The sequence below is a fragment of the Empidonax traillii genome, unplaced genomic scaffold (assembly GCF_003031625.1).
Source record: "Empidonax traillii isolate 1590-97213 ecotype Southwest subspecies unplaced genomic scaffold, ASM303162v1 scaffold40:size2234952, whole genome shotgun sequence".
NCBI lineage: Eukaryota > Metazoa > Chordata > Aves > Passeriformes > Tyrannidae > Empidonax > Empidonax traillii.
Window position 1 is genome coordinate 1013768 of NW_020955233.1, and position 19012 is coordinate 1032779.

Genomic DNA, 19012 nt, shown 5'->3' on the forward strand with positions numbered 1-19012 from the left:
GAATACACTAAGCTTAACCTGTTGTTCCAGGACCACAGATCCCATGTTTACTCCTTCCTGCTTCCACATCGGACAAGTTGTGTTGGCCAGTGAAGCACAGGCTCTTCCATTAACTCTGAGCCCCAGCCTAGAACAGCTCCAGGTATTCCCAGGAAAACCTGGCAGCTTTCGAGCTCTCTACCACTCCAGAACTACCCAATGTGTTATTTATAACATCCGAGCAGCAACCTTGGTATTTCCAGTGTTTTCTTCCTCGGAAGGTAATGCCCTCGTAATTAATGAGCTGACAGAAAACGCTGCAATCTGCTGCCACAGGCTTGGGGAAAAAACGCCAGACTTTGCTCCTGCACATCCCCTTCTGTTTGAGGGAATCCAGACACAGTTCAGCCAGCTGGGCAGGAGGCTGAAGGGAGGATGGGACGCAGCAGAAGTGTCAAAATAAACCTTCTACTTAGAAATAACCAGCATGGGGAGTTACAAATAGAAGTCCAAAGGGCGGAAGAGGATGACTGTGTGCTCAAACAAGAGACCTGCTCCAGCAGAATTCCCTCTCCAAAGCAAAAAGAGAAAATAGAGATTTTATAAAATGTATATTGGTAAAACACGTGCTCTGGGCTTTCCACCAGCTCGCTGCGGTCAGAGCACAGCAGGGCCTGGTGTGCTCTCCTGGGAAGTACAGGCCTTGGGAACACAGGATTACAGCCCACTGCTGTACCCTTCTCCATCCTCCCTTCCCTCCACCGTGGTTAAAAATCACGTGTATCACCACGTACCAACCTGAATCCTTCACTAAATCCGAGCAGCCACTGCCCAGGTCTGGTTTCGCTGATCATGTTCCACCTGCCCTTGGGTGCACCTTTTCCTAGGTCCAAGAGCCAGGGGTTGGAAGAGGCAAGACACACTTCCCCAGGACAGGAGGAGAAAGCCTCTTCTTAGAATTGAGAGGTACATTACTTATCCCCTGGGGTTTCCTTATTCCCGAAGTTCTCATTTGAGTAGAAAGTATGTTCCAAGGAGGACCATGAAGATCCATCAACCAGCCTGGCCATGAATGAGTTTGGGGCCATATTTTTTTCTCCTTCCTATTTGTCTTTAGAGAACTGCAGTACAATATTCCTTTGAGAGAGGGGAGTCAAAGGACGTGAGGATTACAAGTGTCAGCCACCCTTTCATCCCCTAACAATCATTCTCACTGTGACAGTGTCCTCCAGGCTACAGAACCCATATTTTTCTGAACACACAGCAGCAAGAATTGCAATCACTGCCCTCCAAAGACCTTTCCAAACAACACCCCTTCCTCAGCCACGGCAGCATTTGGCCTGGAACATGATATGCCCCGAGAAAGCTGTAACTTCCCCCATCAGGAAAGCATTTTAAATCACAATTAGAAGAGCACCATCATCAGAGCCCGGAGCTGACAGCACATGTGATGTCACACACATGAACCCCAGCATGCTGACAGCAGCCTTGGGCCCTGATAGACTGTCAAATTACAGGCAATAAAGTATGACATCATGATGACATCATGGAAGGAGAAATTTAATTCCCAGCTCAGAGGCTATCAGTTACTGCTTTACTCTAAAACCTGTCGTTATCTGCGTGAGCAATGAGCAGAATCAATCATTTCCACGGCTCTTTACGGCCACCATAAATTCGGAACACTCACATCTCAGCCACCTTCCCGGCTATGTTCGAGCCCATCTGTCGGTTCCTGCAACGCTCCTTCAATGTCCCGGCACTGCAAAACCCACAAGCACATTTCGGGCACGATCATGGGAAATAAGAGACATTCACAGCCGGGATGAGCTCACACACGTTTTGCTTCAGATGCCTGTCAGTCTTGCACGTGGCTTCCCTCAGCCTCAGGCTGACACAGATGGATTCACTGTGGACAAACCCTCTGACACCTGCATGACCTTCAGAAGTCAATTTTGACTCCGTTTTGACAAGCACTTCAAGATGTGCTTCGAGATTGCAAGCTGCCCATCTCGCCCCCTTCTGCCAAGGCATTTAAAAATAGATGTCAATAAAGTATTAATTTCACATAGACAGCAAGCATGTGGCCCAGCAGGCTGCAGCAGAGGCAGAGATGAATGTGCTTTCTGGTGAAATTGAAACAGGTGGAATATTTGGGGGACTTTTTTTGAGTAGATGACAATAATCTGGCTACTCTAACAAACAGGATCGTACACACAATTAACTTGGTCTTCATAACACGTCCAGCAGTGAAAAGGGATGGATTTTTCATAAGATCCTTGACATAGAAAAAGTGTTTTTTGTCTTTGTGCTACCTTTTATTGTTTTTATTTTACCCATTCCTGAAAAAAACAAAGCAGTGCCAAGACCTGAAAGTTATCTCCTGGAGCATCAGCTATATTGGAGACCTCCTGACTGAGATGAGCCAGGAAACTTCTCCACTGCAGTGAACCCCTATTTCTAATTTCCTGACCTCCATGGCATTAGATTAGGTCAATCTGATCTTTACCAGATACCTTGGAAATAGAAAAATACTCTCTGTTTGCTCCCACCCCAGACACAATTCCCCACAGGGACTGAAACAACAGGACTGACCCATTTCCATCCATATTTGTCCTGCTCACCTCTTACAGATCCTGGGCAAAAAAATCATCACACGTAAAAGTGACCTCCCCGTGTTATCAGTGTGACTGCCAGGGACCTTCGAGATATCCTTGACTCAATCCCAAAATCCCTGCCCAGGATGCTTAATGGTGGTGCCTTTAAGGGAGTTCAGCTGACAGATATCAAACATGACTGGAGTTTTGACACTTTTTTAACTGTTTGTTGATGTTCGGAATGACCTTGTTGATGTGTAATCCATAGGGAGAAGAAAAAAAAGTCACACTGACAGTTGGGCACAAAGTACTCAGCTTCTGCCAAGGATAACCTTGGTGTCAGTATCAGCTGGATCATAACCCAGTGCAGAGTTCACTCCCTTTTCCAGATATTTTGTGAGATAGTCTTTACACTATCTCAATCATTGCTTCTGCAGAAAGATCAAGGATAACAAGTTTGGAGATGAAAGAACTTTGCAAGTCACCTTCTCTTTTCTGACAGGCAGTGAATAACCCAAAGAACAACGCCACCTCATTTAAGAAGGGCTGTGGGACAAGTTGCTTTTGGCTCTTGGTATTGAGGGAGGGCAAAAAACTGCTAAACTGTAATAACCCACTTTGGTTCTTAGGTCTTGCAGTCACAAAAAATCACTGTGTCATTTCAGCTCTGCACCTCTGATTACTTGGAGGCTTCCTGGAAGTGTGACTTCGCACTAATATCCAGCACTGGGAATGATTTTAAAAGGCCACTGAGTTTCCCTTAACCCAATTTCCTCGGTCCTCATCAGTTACACACGATTAACAGCTAATTATAGGCAGGTTCTGAGACAGCAGCCTGCATGCAACGCTCACCATACTCAGTGTGGATGACACACCACGCAGCTCCACGTTCACCAAGCAGGAGAGAGAGAAAAACAGGCAAAGGATCCACTAAATAACCTCAAACTGGCTGTATAAATGTAGCTCAGTTAAACATTCAGAGCGTATGCGACCGTAGCACTGGCAATTACTGGATTTGTTACTGCCTCAACTATCATGACAGGCATTAAAATAAATCTCATTTATATGACATACAGTCATCTAGAAATGCCTTTTTTTTTATATATATAATTCTTTTAAGATGTCAATGCACTACACATGGCTCCGTTTTGAGACCTCTCCAGGCTGGAGATCAGACAAGATATACAAGCCTTTCAGCCTGCCAAGTTTCATACTTGTTAAGAGTGAGGCTGAATTCTGAGCGTTTTCTATACAGTGCCTCCATGAATGTGATTAAGGAAGGCCTCTTGCCATTAAATGTTGCTGCAGGGATTCAAAACCCCCTCTCCCATCAGCCCTAAAGGCTAGGCTCAGCACTGCTGGGCTCCAGACGTTCAGTTTGTACTTGCCTCTGTAGCTTGGGCCCCGGATGTTTCTCTGGAGCCTGGAACACAGCCCAGGTGTTTCTCCTGGCTCCTCAGGCATCCTCACCCACCTCTGGTACCCTCCACCCCCGTCCTCTCAGTAAGTCACACGGTTATACCAAGCTAGAAGACAGGGGGACTGAGGAATCTCTTAGTTGTTCTGGCCCAGGGATGCCAAGGACTGATCAAGAGGTTATTGATGTGAAAAACTCTGTCAGGAGGGTTTATGTTGGGTCTCAGGAAAAGGTTCTTCCCCCAGAGGGTGGTTGGGCACTGAACAGGCTCCCCAGGGCAGTGGGCACAGCCCCAAGGCTATCAGAGCTCAAGGAGCATTTGGATGATCCTCTCAGGGACAGGGTGTGATTGTTGAGCTGTCTGGGCAGGGCCAGGAGTTGGACTGGATGGTCCTTGTGGGTCCTTTTCAACTCAGGAGATTCTGTAATCCTATGAAACCCAAGAGCTCCTCCCTCAAGAGGTCCTGTCTCCAAGCTCAGGGTGGTTGCATTCCTGAGAAACACAGTCCTGAGGCAGCAGCTTCACTGAATCGCTCTGCCCTTAAATACTTTGGAAAGGGACATGTTGGCAGATACTGGAACTGGGACTCACCACATATATCCACCAAGCAGCAAAGAAAACCACTTGCTATGTTCCTCCATTTACACATCACACCACCACAAATCACAGCTCAATTAGTCTCTCCTGGAATCCATCACACATCTCCATAAGAACATGGTCCCAGCTACTGCACTATCCAAGCAAGTCGAGGCAGTAAATAGAAAGGGCTAATTGGGGAAGGGGGGAGACACTGTTTCCTGGTGTTAAAAATAACTGACACTTCCAGGAAATAATGGTATAAATAGAAAATGAAACCATTCCTCCTCCAAAAATATTTCATAATTATGTGTCATAAAAATAATTAGGTTATGGTGAATTAGTACAAATGTTTACAACAAAATTGCCATGCAAAACATTATGGGTAATAACATGCTAATTGCTGTAGAAGCAAAAGCTGATTATGTTTCAGCAATATTAAGAGTTGCCAACTCGGCGCTACTATCCAAGCTTCACTATCTCTCGGCAGCATTTAGGGACACAGGGAAAACTGGTGAGGAGAGAAGGAGGTGGCAGGTAGGCAGCCTGTACACTGCACTGTCCTTGCTGAGTGGCAATTCCTGGAAAGCTCATGCCAGGTAATCTTCAGGGAGCACACACAGGGGATGAGGTGTCAGAGAGTCACAGACTGTGCTGAGCTGGAAGGGACCCACACAGATCATCCAGTCCTACCCTCAGCCCTGCACAGGACTATCCCCAAGAGTCAGCCCCCTGTGCCCCAGAGGATCATCCAAACCCTCCTGGAGCTCTGGCAGCCTTGGGGCTGTGCCCACTGCCCTGGGGAGCCTGTTCAGTGCCAACCACCCTCTGAGGGAAGAACCTTTTCCTGAGATCCAACCTACTCCCCGGGTACCTTAGTGAACATGGAACAAGAGCAGCACCCAGGGCAGGTTGCAGCACAGTCACATCTCCATCTGCTGCCAGGAGGTGACCCAGACTGGGGCTGCCCAAGCTGGTCAGGAGTAGCTTATCTGGCTCCCATCAGGAGCAGTGCTGCCACTCCTGCGGATGTCAGCTGTGATCCTGCTCCACCCATCACCTGAGCATCTACTCTGCCCAAAGGCAGCCAGCCTGCAAGACCCCATCCATAAGCCTGGGCAAGATGATGCTGAGGTGGGGCTGACATGGCTTGCTTATTCTGAGGTCATGCAGAGTGGATTACTCAGTCTCTGCACCACCTTCTCCAGTACATCCCTCTCCTCTGAGTACCTGCTCACTGCCTGGCACATCCCAGACCCCTGTTGATTCAGATGCAGAGCACGTTCCTCTGGCTCCAGCCAAGAGCTGCCACACCACTTGCCCCAGAGGGACCAGATCCCTGCCACAGGAATGGTTTTATCCCCTGACTGATCCCAGGGCAACACACTCTCCGCTCTGCTGCCTGGCAGGGCCTGCAGGTCTCCAAGAGGTGAGCTCCACGTGCCAGCAGGCAGTGACCAGATCTGCAGCAGCCTCTGCTTGAGGAGGTCTCTTTGACTGCATGGATGTCCTCCTGGGAGCTGAGCTGTTCTGCAGACACATCTCCAACCCGCTGCTCACCTCACTTATATGCCTGATGCTTTTTGGGTTGAATCCTCTTGAACCAAGATGTTTCAGAAGAATTGGGGCCTAAGTATTCCTAAAGTATGGGCAGAGGTCTTTCACACATCCAAATAAATCTGTTGGGTTCCTAGTTTGCTTGTCACCAGCTGTGGCCAAACCCTGTCTCACAGGGAGCTCTGTGTAGAGTTAGAGGTGAGAGTTTAAAGTGGATTTCCTCAAAGTTAGCAAATCCCTGCAGTGTCCTCATTCAGAACCAAAGTGACATTATTTCCAACATCATTTTCAACATAAATGATGATAAACTGCATTGCATTTGAATGGGGGCCTTCACAGAGAACTCCAACACAGTTTAACTAACCCTCTTTCTGAGTAAATTTGGCTTGAACCCTCTTAATGTCCCTTATTCCAGTTTCTCCTGAAGGGGATGTGCGGAGTTTTACCTTTGAAAACTTGATCATCTTTGTCCCTTTTTTACAGAGTGGGAAATCAGTGTCTTTCCAAAAGGCAGAAATTCTTCATCACAGGTAAACCAGTGCCTGAAGCCAAGGCAGTTCTCATCACAGAGGAGAGATGACCTGGGTAAATGGTCCCAAGGGCAGGCAAAGCCCATCGCTCATGGAAGGTGTCCCTGCCCACGGCATGAGAGTTGGAACTGGATGATCCTTAAGGTCCTTTCCCATCCAAACCATTCTAGGATTCTCTAAGGGAGCTGTGGACCTTTGACACCTGCCACAACCCCTCCCATCTGCAGCTCCAGCGATGCCTCGTCCGCTGATGCTCCTCCCGAGTTTGCAAATACCGGCTGAAAGCAGCCATGGAAGTGATGGTTTTTATTATGGTTGGTTTTGTTGGGGGTTTGTTGTTGTCGTTGTTTTTTCCCCCACAAAGCATCGTTTCAGATGTTAATTCTGACGCCGGCTAATGAGAGGCTGTGCTGTGAATAGACTCCCCGAGCGGCTCGGGGCCGGGCTCGCCCTCCCGCTCAGCTCCGCCGTGTTAAAAGCCGCGCTCGGCGGTGCCGGAGCCCGACCCTCCGCTGTGCCCCGCTCATTATGCACCGAGCCACACCGGGCAGCTCCCGGCACAGCGCGGGCACGGAGGTAAACTGGTGTTTGAAAACAAAGGAGGGTTCTCTCCATCCTAATTAGCAGCAGGTTGCGGAGTGCAGCGACGGAAGGCGAAGGTCACTTCCCACAAGGCTCTGCTCAGGATGCCAAAACACCCACTTAATTCAAGCGGCTCAGCAGGCAGAGTCAGACCAGAGCAATTACACTCCCTGGATTTCCCCACGGAAGGTTTTAACAATGCAACTCTCAGGAAAAAAAAAAAAAAAAAAAAAAAAAAAAAAAAAAAAAAAAAAAAAAAAAAAAAAAAAAAAAAAAAAAAAAAAAGAAAAAAAAAAGATGACTGCAGGAGCTCTTTATTCTGCCACCTTGGAGCAAGAGGAAGCTCAGCCTACCGCGCCACCGGCTCCGGGAACGGCACGGCTGTCTCTTTGTGCCTCTGCACTGGGAGCCCAGCTCAGAGGGTTAGCTTTTTCTCTTTAGTTTTTTTTTTTTTTTTTATCTTGAGAAATGAATAAGAGCAAATTTTAACATTTAAAAAACAAAGCCCAAAAAGACCCACAAACATGAAGACCCTTTGTAGTGGGTTGAGTTCCCTCTGAGTACTCCAGGTTTTCTTGCAGATGCTGCCAGCGAGAATTAACCTTTAAAGGAATCATCTAAGCCTGAACCCTGGGAGCCTCCTTGGGAGAAGCAGCTCCTCTGTTGGGATGCTCCTTGCCTGGTTCAGCCCAGGGATTCAGCTGTTCTGTAAATGATTCACTGCACCTCAGCCACCTCACACAGACACTCTTCTGAAAGGTCAACGCGCCGTTTTTACCCTCAGCTGATACCCTCCTTGCACATCCTCCAGATGATGTGCGTCCACATCTGTCCTCCTACACACACCTCTCACAGCTCCCTCATGCAGCAGCTCTCCCTTCAAAGCATCTGCACAGCCCTTGGCACCTTCTGCTGACGGCAGGAGCATTTCCCAGGGGTGCTGTGTACAAACCCAACTCCCTTCTCCCCTTCCAAAGGCTCCAGAATGAGGAATTCATGGTAATTTTCAGTGGGAAAGGAAGACTGAGATTTTTAAAAGTTATTTTGTTTTAGCCTGATAAACAAGAGGTGCAGACACCATCTAGGTCCCTCCTCAAAGGCTTCAGATACAACATGCTGTCCAGAACCCTCTTCCCTGTTCCAGCTCACAGCAAGTGCTCCCCAGCACATACTAGACAGGATCCATCCACCCCAATCTGGAATGGATGGAATGGCTCCAGCCAGCAGCTCTGCAGGAGGCAGGGCAGCCATAGGTTTAGTGCAGCTTGCTTTAAATCATTTGTGAAATACATTTCAGGGGATGACCTGCAGCCCTCTCCCTCCAACACACTGTTCAACAACCATCTCCCAGCACCGAGGAGTCCAACAGACCCCCTGCCTTCCACACCTGAGTCACAGCTGACTTGTGGTCCATAAACCCACCCTCTACGTTGGACCAGCAACCCCAAAAGCATCCTTTAGAGCTGCAGTTCGCCCTTCCTTCCACTCCCAGCTACAGTAACAGTAACTAATACTCAGCACTGGCATCACAGAGGTTTCCAACTGTTTCCAAGCAGCCCATAAAATCGCCGACAGTGCTTGATGGGGCTCCAGTGTTTGTGTATCACAGCCATGCCTGCTGTTCCCAGCAAAAAGAGCATGTTTGCCTGGCACAGAGCTAGGGATGGACCAGGGGATGCATCATGTGGGTCTCCACAGCTCTGTGCCACTCCTGTTCCGTCACAGGCTGCAAAGCCATCATCTATCCTGGCACATCTCTTGGCATCAGATTGACTTTGCAGATCTAGGTGACTGGAGCTGAAAAGTGGTTTTCTCTTTGCTCAGGAGATGTTTGCCAGGTCCCTTCTGAGATCGCTGAGAGACGATTTTAAGTGCAGGCCTGACAGGAATAGTGATGCTCGATGGGGAAGGGAGGTTTCCACCAGGGATGGACAGCTCTCCACCAAGCTGGTAATTCCATTATGCCTCCATTGCTCATATTAAAACACTGAAGGATCCTGCCTGTCCTCTGGCTGCACTCCCAGTCACCCCTAACCACACCGCTGGCCACTGCTCCCACAGTGGATCCCACAGAGATGTCAGCTGTTTTTTTCTGGTGCTCAGGTTGGCTCGTTAAACACTTAAAGTGATAAAACCCCTGACCAGGTGAAACAGAGGATGTCAGTACCACCACCATCCTTTCCCCAGCACACTGGGAGAACACACCTTTACTTCCAGGTCTCCATCAGTCCAGGTGAGAGTTATGGTCAATCAGCCAACATTCACAACAACCAAAACTGCAGCCAGGGCACCCGTGTACTCGGCTCTCTGCCCCTTCTCCCCATTAAAAGCAAATTCATAAAATCACCAGCAATTCACAAAGTTGGCCCTCTCCAGCCTTCGTTCCCCAACACTCATTGCCTGCAGAGCCAGAAGGAAGCGCTGTTTCCCTCTCCTCTCCTGCCCCTCCACACCCCCAGAGCCTCTGCTCTGATGAAGTTTTAGCTGCTCCTTTTTCCGGGCAACACCAGAATTTTCTTCACCCATTTTCTTTCCAGCCTCACTTGTTGCTGGGAGATCACTTGAGACAAGAAGCTGCTCTGCTCAGCAAAGCTCCTCCAAGCATTTGACAGGGCACCTGCTGAGCACAACAGCCAGTCCCAACACCACCTATACTGTTGATATTAAGTAGGAGATCTCTCACAACACCCACCCTTAAGGAGAGGGTGAAGGTACAGCAGTGCAGCCTATTTCCCTCCTTTTGCACACGACCAGAGCCAGGGAAAGTCCCTGGTCAGCTTCTTCCAAGGGTGCCGGCAGGAGATGAACACCAGGAAGGAGCACTGAGTGCTGAAGCATCCCCACACTGAGCCAGCACCACAACTTCCACTCTTCCTGCAGTCTCCAAACCCATAGGTGGGAGGAGATCTCCATTCTCAAAGCTCTGCTGACCAGCACAACCCTGCACCCTGACGGACCCTCAGAAACGCCCCTTCTCCGCCGCCCACTCCCCCTCCGAAGCAATTAAACCCTGACTGCTGTGGCTGGGCAAGATAAATGCTGTTTATTGGGATGGCTTTCCTGTATGCCAAACATAAAACAAAATGCCAATCGATACAGCTGCCTCACCTGATGCGTTTATTTCCCTTGTCCTCCTGCCCCTGCTTTTAATTCCGCTGTGTGCTGGAGCCCTCGGTGGGCCTTGTGCTGTGGTGATAAACCAACAGATCCTCATTAACCCCCAGCCTGTGGGCAAGAGCAAGAATTTGCCTTTCTCTCCCTTTCCCTTTTCCCCTTTTATTTTTTTTTTTTTTTTAACAAAACTCTCCCTCTATCAATATTTGATGAGGGTAATTTCAAAGACTTGTTTAGTATGATCTCCACATAAGGAGTCCTTCGGAGTGTTTATCACGTTCGAGGTATAATTACATTCAAATCCTGAGACACAGTTGCCAGGGTTACAGCTGCTGGTGGTTCCTCCAGCTTTTGTGTGTCTGGGGTTTCTCACCGCCCCCTGTGCACACACACCCCCCACGCTCTGCTCCTTTTGCGGCTGGGATAGGACAGGAGGGTGATGGGCAGGTCATACCAGCACCTCCCAGCCTGAAGAAGTCAGCATCACCTTGCAGGGTGTACCAAGTGTGGGATTTTGGGGTCAGGAATGGGGTAGAGGGAGAGCTGAACAGGGAGTTGAACACTGTTGAAATCATATTATAGTAAAATCCTCGACCAGTGACAGGACCCCAGGGCAGTGGGCACAGCGCCAAGGCTGCCAGAGCTCCAGGAGGGTTTGGACAATGCTCTGGAGGGACAGGGTGAGATTGCTGGGGTGTCTGTGCAGGGCTAAGGGTTGGACTGGATGATCCTGTGGGTCCCTTCTAGCTCAGGACATTCCCTGATTCCATGAACCTCAGTGGCTGTAGAAGCTCCATGGAAGGAGAGGCAGCAACACCTTTCCCTCATCCCTTGAATACCCAAGTGAAATCCAAAGAGTGAAGGTATGAACAGCCAGAGATAGAGGGTTGCAGAATCCCAGGGGAGAGGTCCAATGATGCCAGTGCTGCTGCCATGCCAGCCTGGGAACTCCAGCCCTCTCAGCCTTCCTACCACAAGGAGAATCTTCCTGAAAGACACTTGATGCCCTAGAATACCAGCTCTGCATGTACCAAGGCATTCTTGGGAACATTCCTAGCAGTAACCTGGCTTAAAGCACACATATATATATGTGTGTGTTCTTTAAGCATATATATATTTACACACACACATATATATATATGTGCGTGTGTATGATGTGGGCTATCTGCTGGAGACCTGGTCTCTCCTGACCAAGCAGAGAGGGGAAAAGGGCTGTTAACTCAAGCTCCTTAACCGAAGCCCAGCTCCAGCAAGGCTGTGTGGGAGGGGTCAGCTGACCACCAGAGCTGGGAACACCCCTAACTTCACTCTCAGCTGCTGGTGTGGACCTATTGGGACGGCTCCAGGACCCTGCCAACCTGGGAGAAAATAAAACTTGAGCATTTCCACCGCAACACAACATCCCACCTCTGCTGCACCAGCTACTTGGAGATCTCTGTGTCAATGGCAGTGCTTGAGGAGGGGTTAATAACAACCCTCGGGGAAGGGGCAGCCCAAGGAAAAGCCCTTCTCTGCTCCTGCCCAAGCTCTGGGGCTGAATGAAGCCTGCCCAGCTGGATTTACCTCCCTTCCCAAGCCTCCACACAGGCAGAGACTCAGCTCATATCTTGGATTTCCTGGACAGTGTCAGTAAATGCTGTTTCACTGGGGCAGAGAGGAGCTGGGATTGAATTGCCTTTGTTCTAGTTCCAGTTTTAAATAATATGAACCTTGGTACAATAGGCAGCGTTATCACTAATCCCCACAGCTGAGCCTGAAATAAGCTTACAAACCATGCAGCAGGCACTGTGGGAAGAACAATTATTCCGACAAAGGATGGAGAGGGGAGGAAACAACCATGAGCTCCTTGGATTAGATGGAGGGTGAACACAATTGTTGTCAATTCACCATAAATAAATGATAAATAACATTAAAAAAAACACCAAACATGAAACAAACCCAAAAAACAACTGCAGCGTGAAGGCCTGGTAAAATATTTACAATTATTTCAAATAATAGAAAAAAGGTACCTGCTACAGCCAATAGGTTGTAAAACAAATTCAGATGGAAGCTATTGTTTACCCCTAAATCAGCTCTAATGCACTGGCAAATGTGATTATCTGCATTCTGAGGGAGCAGCTGTATCTGCATTCATTACAGGTGTGCTCAGTGAAGGCTCTCTTGGCCACAGGTTCATTTGTAATTATTAAAATGCATCTTGTTAGCCATGCAGCAAGTCCCAAATTTCTGGGCACCGGCACATGCAGTATTTGCTTTAATTTATTATGTGTGCTTTATGTATTATTTTACTGTGTCAATGCCACGGTGCAAATGAGAAACCCTATCTCAGAGGCGCCAAATGGAACAGACCTGAGCACTTCATGTCACCCGCACACTCGGCGCTGGCACGTTCTCATGGGGAAAGCTTTTCCATCAAGGACAACCAGAAAGCTGGCAGCCACCCTGGCTGCTCCCACTGCCAGGGAAAGGCACCAGCTCAGTACTTGGGTGCACACCAAGGCGGAAGCAGTAATACAGGAATGGAGGAAACTCGTTGTCTCCCTGAGGGGGACACAGCAGTCACTGCTGGGCCACCCTGTTATTTCAGATAACAGCAAATAACAGGCAAATACAGGGAACTGACAGGAAAGCAGGAAGGGAGAGAAGCCACAAGATAGTTTGCAGCATGAGATGGGAGAGATCATAGAACGGTTTGGGCTGAGGGGACCTTTAAGCCCATCCAGTGCCACCCCCTGCCTTGGGCAGGGACACCTTCAGGGACACCCAGGTTGCTCCAAGGCCCATCCAACCTGGCCCTGGACACTTCCAGGGATCCAGAGGCAGCCACAGCTTGTCTGGGCAACTTGTGCCAGAGCCTCACCATCCTTACAGGGAACAATCTCTTTTTAACATCCAATCTAACCCTGCCCTCTGTCAGCTTGAAGCCTTTCCCTCTTCTTTACTCGCAAGCCCCTCTCTTCAGGACTGCTCTCCATCCCTTCCCCATCTAGCCTGTATTTGTGCCTGGGACTGCCCTGACCCAGGCACAGGACCTCAAACTTGGCCGTGTCAAACTTCATGCCTCATCTCACTTACCCAAGAGGAAAGCAAGGGCAAATTCACACAAGAAATCCTAGAGCAGCTCTGCCTTGGCTGGAGCCAGGAGCTTTTAAGGGGAAGAGCCCTCACCTGGACACAGCTGCAAGGGGTGCTTGGCTCTGATGCTTAAAGGGTCCAGCAGAGATACCGGAGTCACTGGCATCCAAACACCACCCAAAATGCCTATACCATCCCTAAAGCAGGGGGGCAGGTGCAAACCTGATCCTGAGTATTTCCAAATATCAGGGAGGAAGGATGAAGTTATTGGGATGAAGGTCCAGAGCGGTGTAAAAGAGTCCTGCTTTGCGCCCTCACCTCACAGCGCAGTGGTACCAGGGATGCTGTTATCAGAGGAAGGAAATGGGATTGAGGTGACCACGGGGCATGTCTGAGCATTCAAATTACAAGCAGGGCTTGTAAGGGACAGGATCTGACATTTAATGCCTCTGTTTGCAAAGTGCTTGACATTCACGATAACAGGAGCAGCACAGGCAGGCAGCGAGGGCTGTTGGCTTCCTGGGAAAACAAGTGCACCACGAAAACAGCCTGGTTTTCCCTCTTCTCTAGCTGGGAAGGTCCCTGGGAGATGCAAACACAGGGAGCCAAGTGTATTACAAAAGCATCTGCAGCATCCCTGGGACAGGCTGCCTGCAGACTCCTGGATAAGTCATCTTATCCCCCCATGCTTTGGCTTTCCACCCCAGAAGATGGATCGTCTATTCTTGCAGGTTCTGCAGGAGATGTGCCACATGTGTGAAGCCCAGAGCCCAAAGGAGGCAGGGTTTGATCTTATCCAAGGCTCTGAGGAGCCATTATAAGAAAAGTAAAGTTCAACCCTCATTCTTCTCTTGGAAAGCCACAGACTGGATGGAAATAACTTCTTTTAAAAGGCGCCTCAGCTGACAGCAGTTCAGGAATGGAAGAAAGGAAATTAGCATGTCAGCTAATGCTTGGCAGAAGCTGGAGTCTTGGAACCAGTTTTAATGCAGGAGTCAGCTTGGAGCAACGTAGTTGCTACCACTGGTGTGGGCATCTGTGTCCCCAGCAAGAGGAGCCAATCTCTGGGAGCTGCCCAGATTGTCTGGATGGTGCTTCGAGCAACCTGGTGTAGTGGAAAGAGGGATGGAACAAGATGAGCCTTAAGGTCCCTTCCTGCCCAAAGTCTCTCCTGTTGCCATGATTCCCTTCCCACAGGACAACCCTCAATCCCACACTGGCCTTCAGAGGTTCTCCTGGCGTGGCTGGAGAGTGACCTGCAAGAGCAGACCAGTCTCGAGGGGTCCCCCAATGGTCCCAGGCTTTACAAGGGCAGATCCTGGCAAAGCTGGGCTCAGGAAGGTTGATGACCAGCACATGTGAACAGGCACGGATTTCCACCACCGTGTTGAGGTACTGTCCAGCAAGGAGAGAGGACTGGTGAGAGGGGAGGGAGCAGAGCCCGGGGACCCCGGAGCACAGCGCAGCTCCCTGCTCCCTCACCCATCCAGCCAGCCGTGCCTTCTCCTAATCACATTAAAATAACATTCTCCCACCTCATTTTTTCTTATTAGAAATGAACAGATTTAAAGCATTTCCCCTCAAATTATGGTTCACCTGAGTAGATAATTAAAAGACTATAAAGGAGATACACTTTTATGTGTAATTACGCCCACTTCTGCTGCCGTATCGGGGCTTCAAAAATATTTGCAAAACAACTCAAAACTTTTATTTTGTCAGTGCAGTAATTGCTGCTTGTCAGGGCTATCGGTGCCGGTGTCTGCTCTAATGAGAGCAGCATCTCACAGGCAGTCTGATGACACAGGGAGGGTGTGGAGCTACAAAGCACCACGGGGAAACTGCTGGCACACCTGTGGGAGCCACGGAGCTGGAACAAGCTCACCTGGGGCACAGGATCCACTAGGAATGGCCTTGGAAAGGAGAAGGATGTCTGTTTTCATTTTATGGGGAGATGGGAGGAATGTCTGCAGCAGCAAAAGGGAAAGGGGAACAGGCAAGGATGGGATGCTCCTGCACTCTAAAGGTTTCCAGTGTGGCCACAAAAATCCCAGGGATGTGTTTACAGCTACAGATAGACCTGAGCTTCCTGTTGGGAACAGCAAGTCCCAGAGAAATAATCCAGCAGGCTTCTCTCTGACTTAGAACCATGGAATCAGCAAATGTCCTGAGCTGGAAGGGACCCACAAAGGTCATCCAAATTCCTGGCGCTGCACAGACACCCCAACAATCCCTCCCCATCCCTGAGAGTGTTGTCCAAACCCTCCTGGAGCTCTGGCAGCCTTGGGGCTGTGCCCACTGCCCTGGGGAGCCTGTTCAGTGCCAACCACCCTCTGGGGGAAGAACCTTATCCTGAGATTCAACCTAACCCTGCCCTGAGTTGTCCTTGGGCAAAAGTCCCACCCACCCCAGTGGGTGAAGCTGCTGAGGTGGTTTGGTTACATTGGATTTAAGACACTGCCTGTATGTGCTGCCTGGTGACCCTCAGGCATCAACACAGGAGCTGTTTTAAGAACCACCTCCCAGCACAATCTCCAGCTGGGCACAAATTTGGGGATCTGATTGGCATGCAAAGCTGCACCCTCTTCCTCAGCACTGAGGCAGATGGGCTTCCCAGAGCACACACCACAGTCCTGAGGAGAAGGCACCACCCACTACATTGGATCCATGTGTTCACAGAGCCAAGACACCAAACAGTTGCTAAATCCAGGAGGGAAGGTGAGTTCCCCGGGGGGATGGAGCTGCTGGGATGAAGGATGAGTGGAGACCACCAGCTCTGGGGTGGGCATCATCCACCCTCCTTGCTGGGACACCTGGAGCTGTCCAACGCTCACAGCCACTGCTGGGTGCCCAACACAGCCAGTGTGTGGAAAAGCAGCATTCCCGGCCTCCTAGGGAGCCAGCAGGCTTTGAGGTCCCCAAATCCACGCTCAAGCTCATTGTGTGTAAAGAAGATATAATACCCCATCTCCTCATAAGGGCTCGGGGAAATAAATTCAGTAGTGTCTGTAAGGAACTAAGAAATCTCCCTGAGCCTTCTCTTCTCCAGGTGAACACGCCCAGCTCTCCCAGCCTGGCTCCAGAGCAGAGGGAATCCAGCCCTCAGAGCATCTCTGTGGCCTCCTCTGGATTCACTCCAACAGCTCCGTGTGCTGGGGGCCCCAGAACTGGAGGCAGCTCTTCAGGTGGGGTCTCACCTGATTGGGGCAGAGGGGCAGAATCCCCTCCCTCGGCACTGGCGGTGGCTTTGGGGCAGTGAGGGAGGGGCAGATGTGCAGATTTAATCAAGGCAGTGCCTGAAACGCAGCTACAAGCAAACTGTGTGGAGTAAATTCTGCCCTGTCCTGATCCTCCCGGGGTGTAGGGAGGTGCAGGCTGCGCAGGAGTGTGTGACCAGATAAATAGAACCGAGACATTTGGCTGGCGACAGGAGGTGACTTTCTTGTGAGCATTCCCAAAAACCTCTCCCACACAGCCTGGAGATTTCCACATTGCAGCAGCCTCAGCCCTGCTCCGTTCGAGCCCTCCTGGCTCCAGCACTGCTGCAGCCTGCCTGGCTTGTCCTCCAGGAAATCCCGGCCCTTTGGATAGGCGATGAGGCATCTCCAATAATTCCAGCAGCTGCTGCCAGTTAATGTGGGCTGGCACGGAACTTTATCATCAGACCATATTGCTCCAATTACAATTTAGCCAATAGTCCTCTTGGGCTCATCTTTTATTTGTCTTCCACTGCTGAGTGTGGGAGGGAGGGAGGTGGGAGAGGACAGGGATGTGCGTTTCTCCAACCTCCGCCTCCTTCACTGCCCCCAGGTCTCTGTGCAGCAAATACATTCCCAGCCACTTTCTACCCCTGGGAAGGGCTGTCCTCAGGTCAGAGCTGTGCCCTGTGGCATGGGATGAGAGCATCATCCATGGAACAAGAGCAAGTGTCTCCCATCAGGCCCCGCATGTGAATCCTCTGGAGAACACTGCACCCCATGAAGCATCGTGTCTCCCAGGTAGCCTGCCTCCCCCTATCCCATGTTAAGCACAGTCCCAGCTCAGCTTTCTCCTTGCAGTGGGACTAATAAGGATTTACTCCACCACCAGTGCTGGAGTTAGTCTGTCGTCACACTGGTGTACCGGAGCACCGGGTACATGGAGGTTTCTGCTGGGGGGTAATTGGAACCAACACGCTGCTTCCATTTTTCAGACCTGAGAGCCATGAAGGAAGGATTTTTCGTCCTGAGGATTGGTCTCTGTCCTGGCTGTGACAGCCACCTGTGTCTATATTCAAAGCTCAGGGAAAGTTTTTTTGGATGCTGTGCGGCCTCAGTAAATGACATCTCGTTCCAACTGGGATGCAGGTGAAACTGGTGACTGGTTGACCTGTGGGGAAAATAAAACACAGGGGCCAGAGGCTGCAGCTGTATAAACCCATGTCAGGGAGGTGAGGGTCCAACAGGGAATGGCCAAACACATCCAGGCTCCGCTGAGGGGCTTCAGGCTCCCTGACATCCTTCAGAGCCCCATTACCCATCAAACTGTCAGCAGGGCTCCTCCAGACCCCGTTAAAAGGCTATTCCCAAGCAAGTTACTTTGGGAATGTTAAGCACTGGCTGTAAATGTCTTTTGGTTACTTAAGAGGAAAACCTCAGAGTGACCTGTGTAAAGGATATACACTCTCAGGGCCCCAGATCCCAGAGGATTCAAGAAACATGAACAGTCATTTAAACCACACCAATAGCCCATTAAATCAAGTGTCTGCTCAATTAAGGACACACAAACAGCTTCTCTCTGCCCTCCATCAGCTGCTGCCTGTTTGCATCTTGCGTGTCCAAAGACCTGCCAGGAGGCTGGATTTTATGGCAGAGATGCTCTGCTTTCATTTGTGGGGATGGGCTTGGCACAAATCACCCAAAACACCCAAAAAAACAGTCCTCCCCCTGTGTACAAGTGTGAGGCAAACTTCACTATGCTGTGTGAGCCCAGGGCAGTGCAGTCCTGCCCCAGGGACCTGGAGCCATCACCACCAGCACATGGAACTCAACCTAAAAACCCTATAAACAAAAAATAATCCCAGCTATTATGACCCCGGAGAAGCAGCAGGGACTTGAAAATCTCCTGATGGGAGCCATGATAACACCCCAAATCAGCACCACCACTGATGGGAGAATTACAAGATGCCAGGGACCACAGGGACGTGCCAGCCCCACCTGCAGCTGAGCCAGCACTCACCTCCCTCCCCAGCAGATCACCCCAAAACCACAGGGCGTGGGAAGCCTGTATCCCACACCTCCAGAGTTCTCCCAGTTAGCAGCTCTTTTTTTGGAACCCCAAATATGTTACTGGTGGCTACATGTTTCCAGATCTATCCATTTACAAAACTTCTAGCCCGTTTTAGCCCTTGTTGCCGGCTGGAGGATGTTCCCAGTGCCAGCAGGATCAGCTGCCCTCAGGGACTGAGGGTAGAATGGATCATAGAATCACAGAATATCCTGAGTTGGAAGTGACCCACAAGGATTGTGGAGTCCAACTCCTGGCCCTGCACAGGACGCCCCAAGAATCCCAGCCTTTGTCTGAGAGAGCTGGATGGGTTGTGTGATCCCAG

The 19012-nt window shown here is 50.0% G+C and overlaps 1 long non-coding RNA gene across 2 annotated transcripts; it reads right to left on the reverse strand.

Annotated features, from left to right (window-relative positions):
• Window positions 1-1856: 1856 nt before the first annotated feature.
• LOC114054852 lies at window positions 1857-13718 on the reverse strand. 2 transcript variants are annotated; one of them, XR_003570601.1, is made up of 4 exons: window positions 13519-13718; window positions 6128-6306; window positions 3191-3299; window positions 1857-1998 (listed from the first exon to the last, which is right to left on the reverse strand). It is a non-coding gene; the product is annotated as an uncharacterized LOC114054852 (long non-coding RNA). The 2 variants fall into 2 exon arrangements; XR_003570600.1 differs by having other exon boundaries at window positions 13426-13718.
• Between the last annotated feature and the right edge of the window lie 5294 nt (window positions 13719-19012).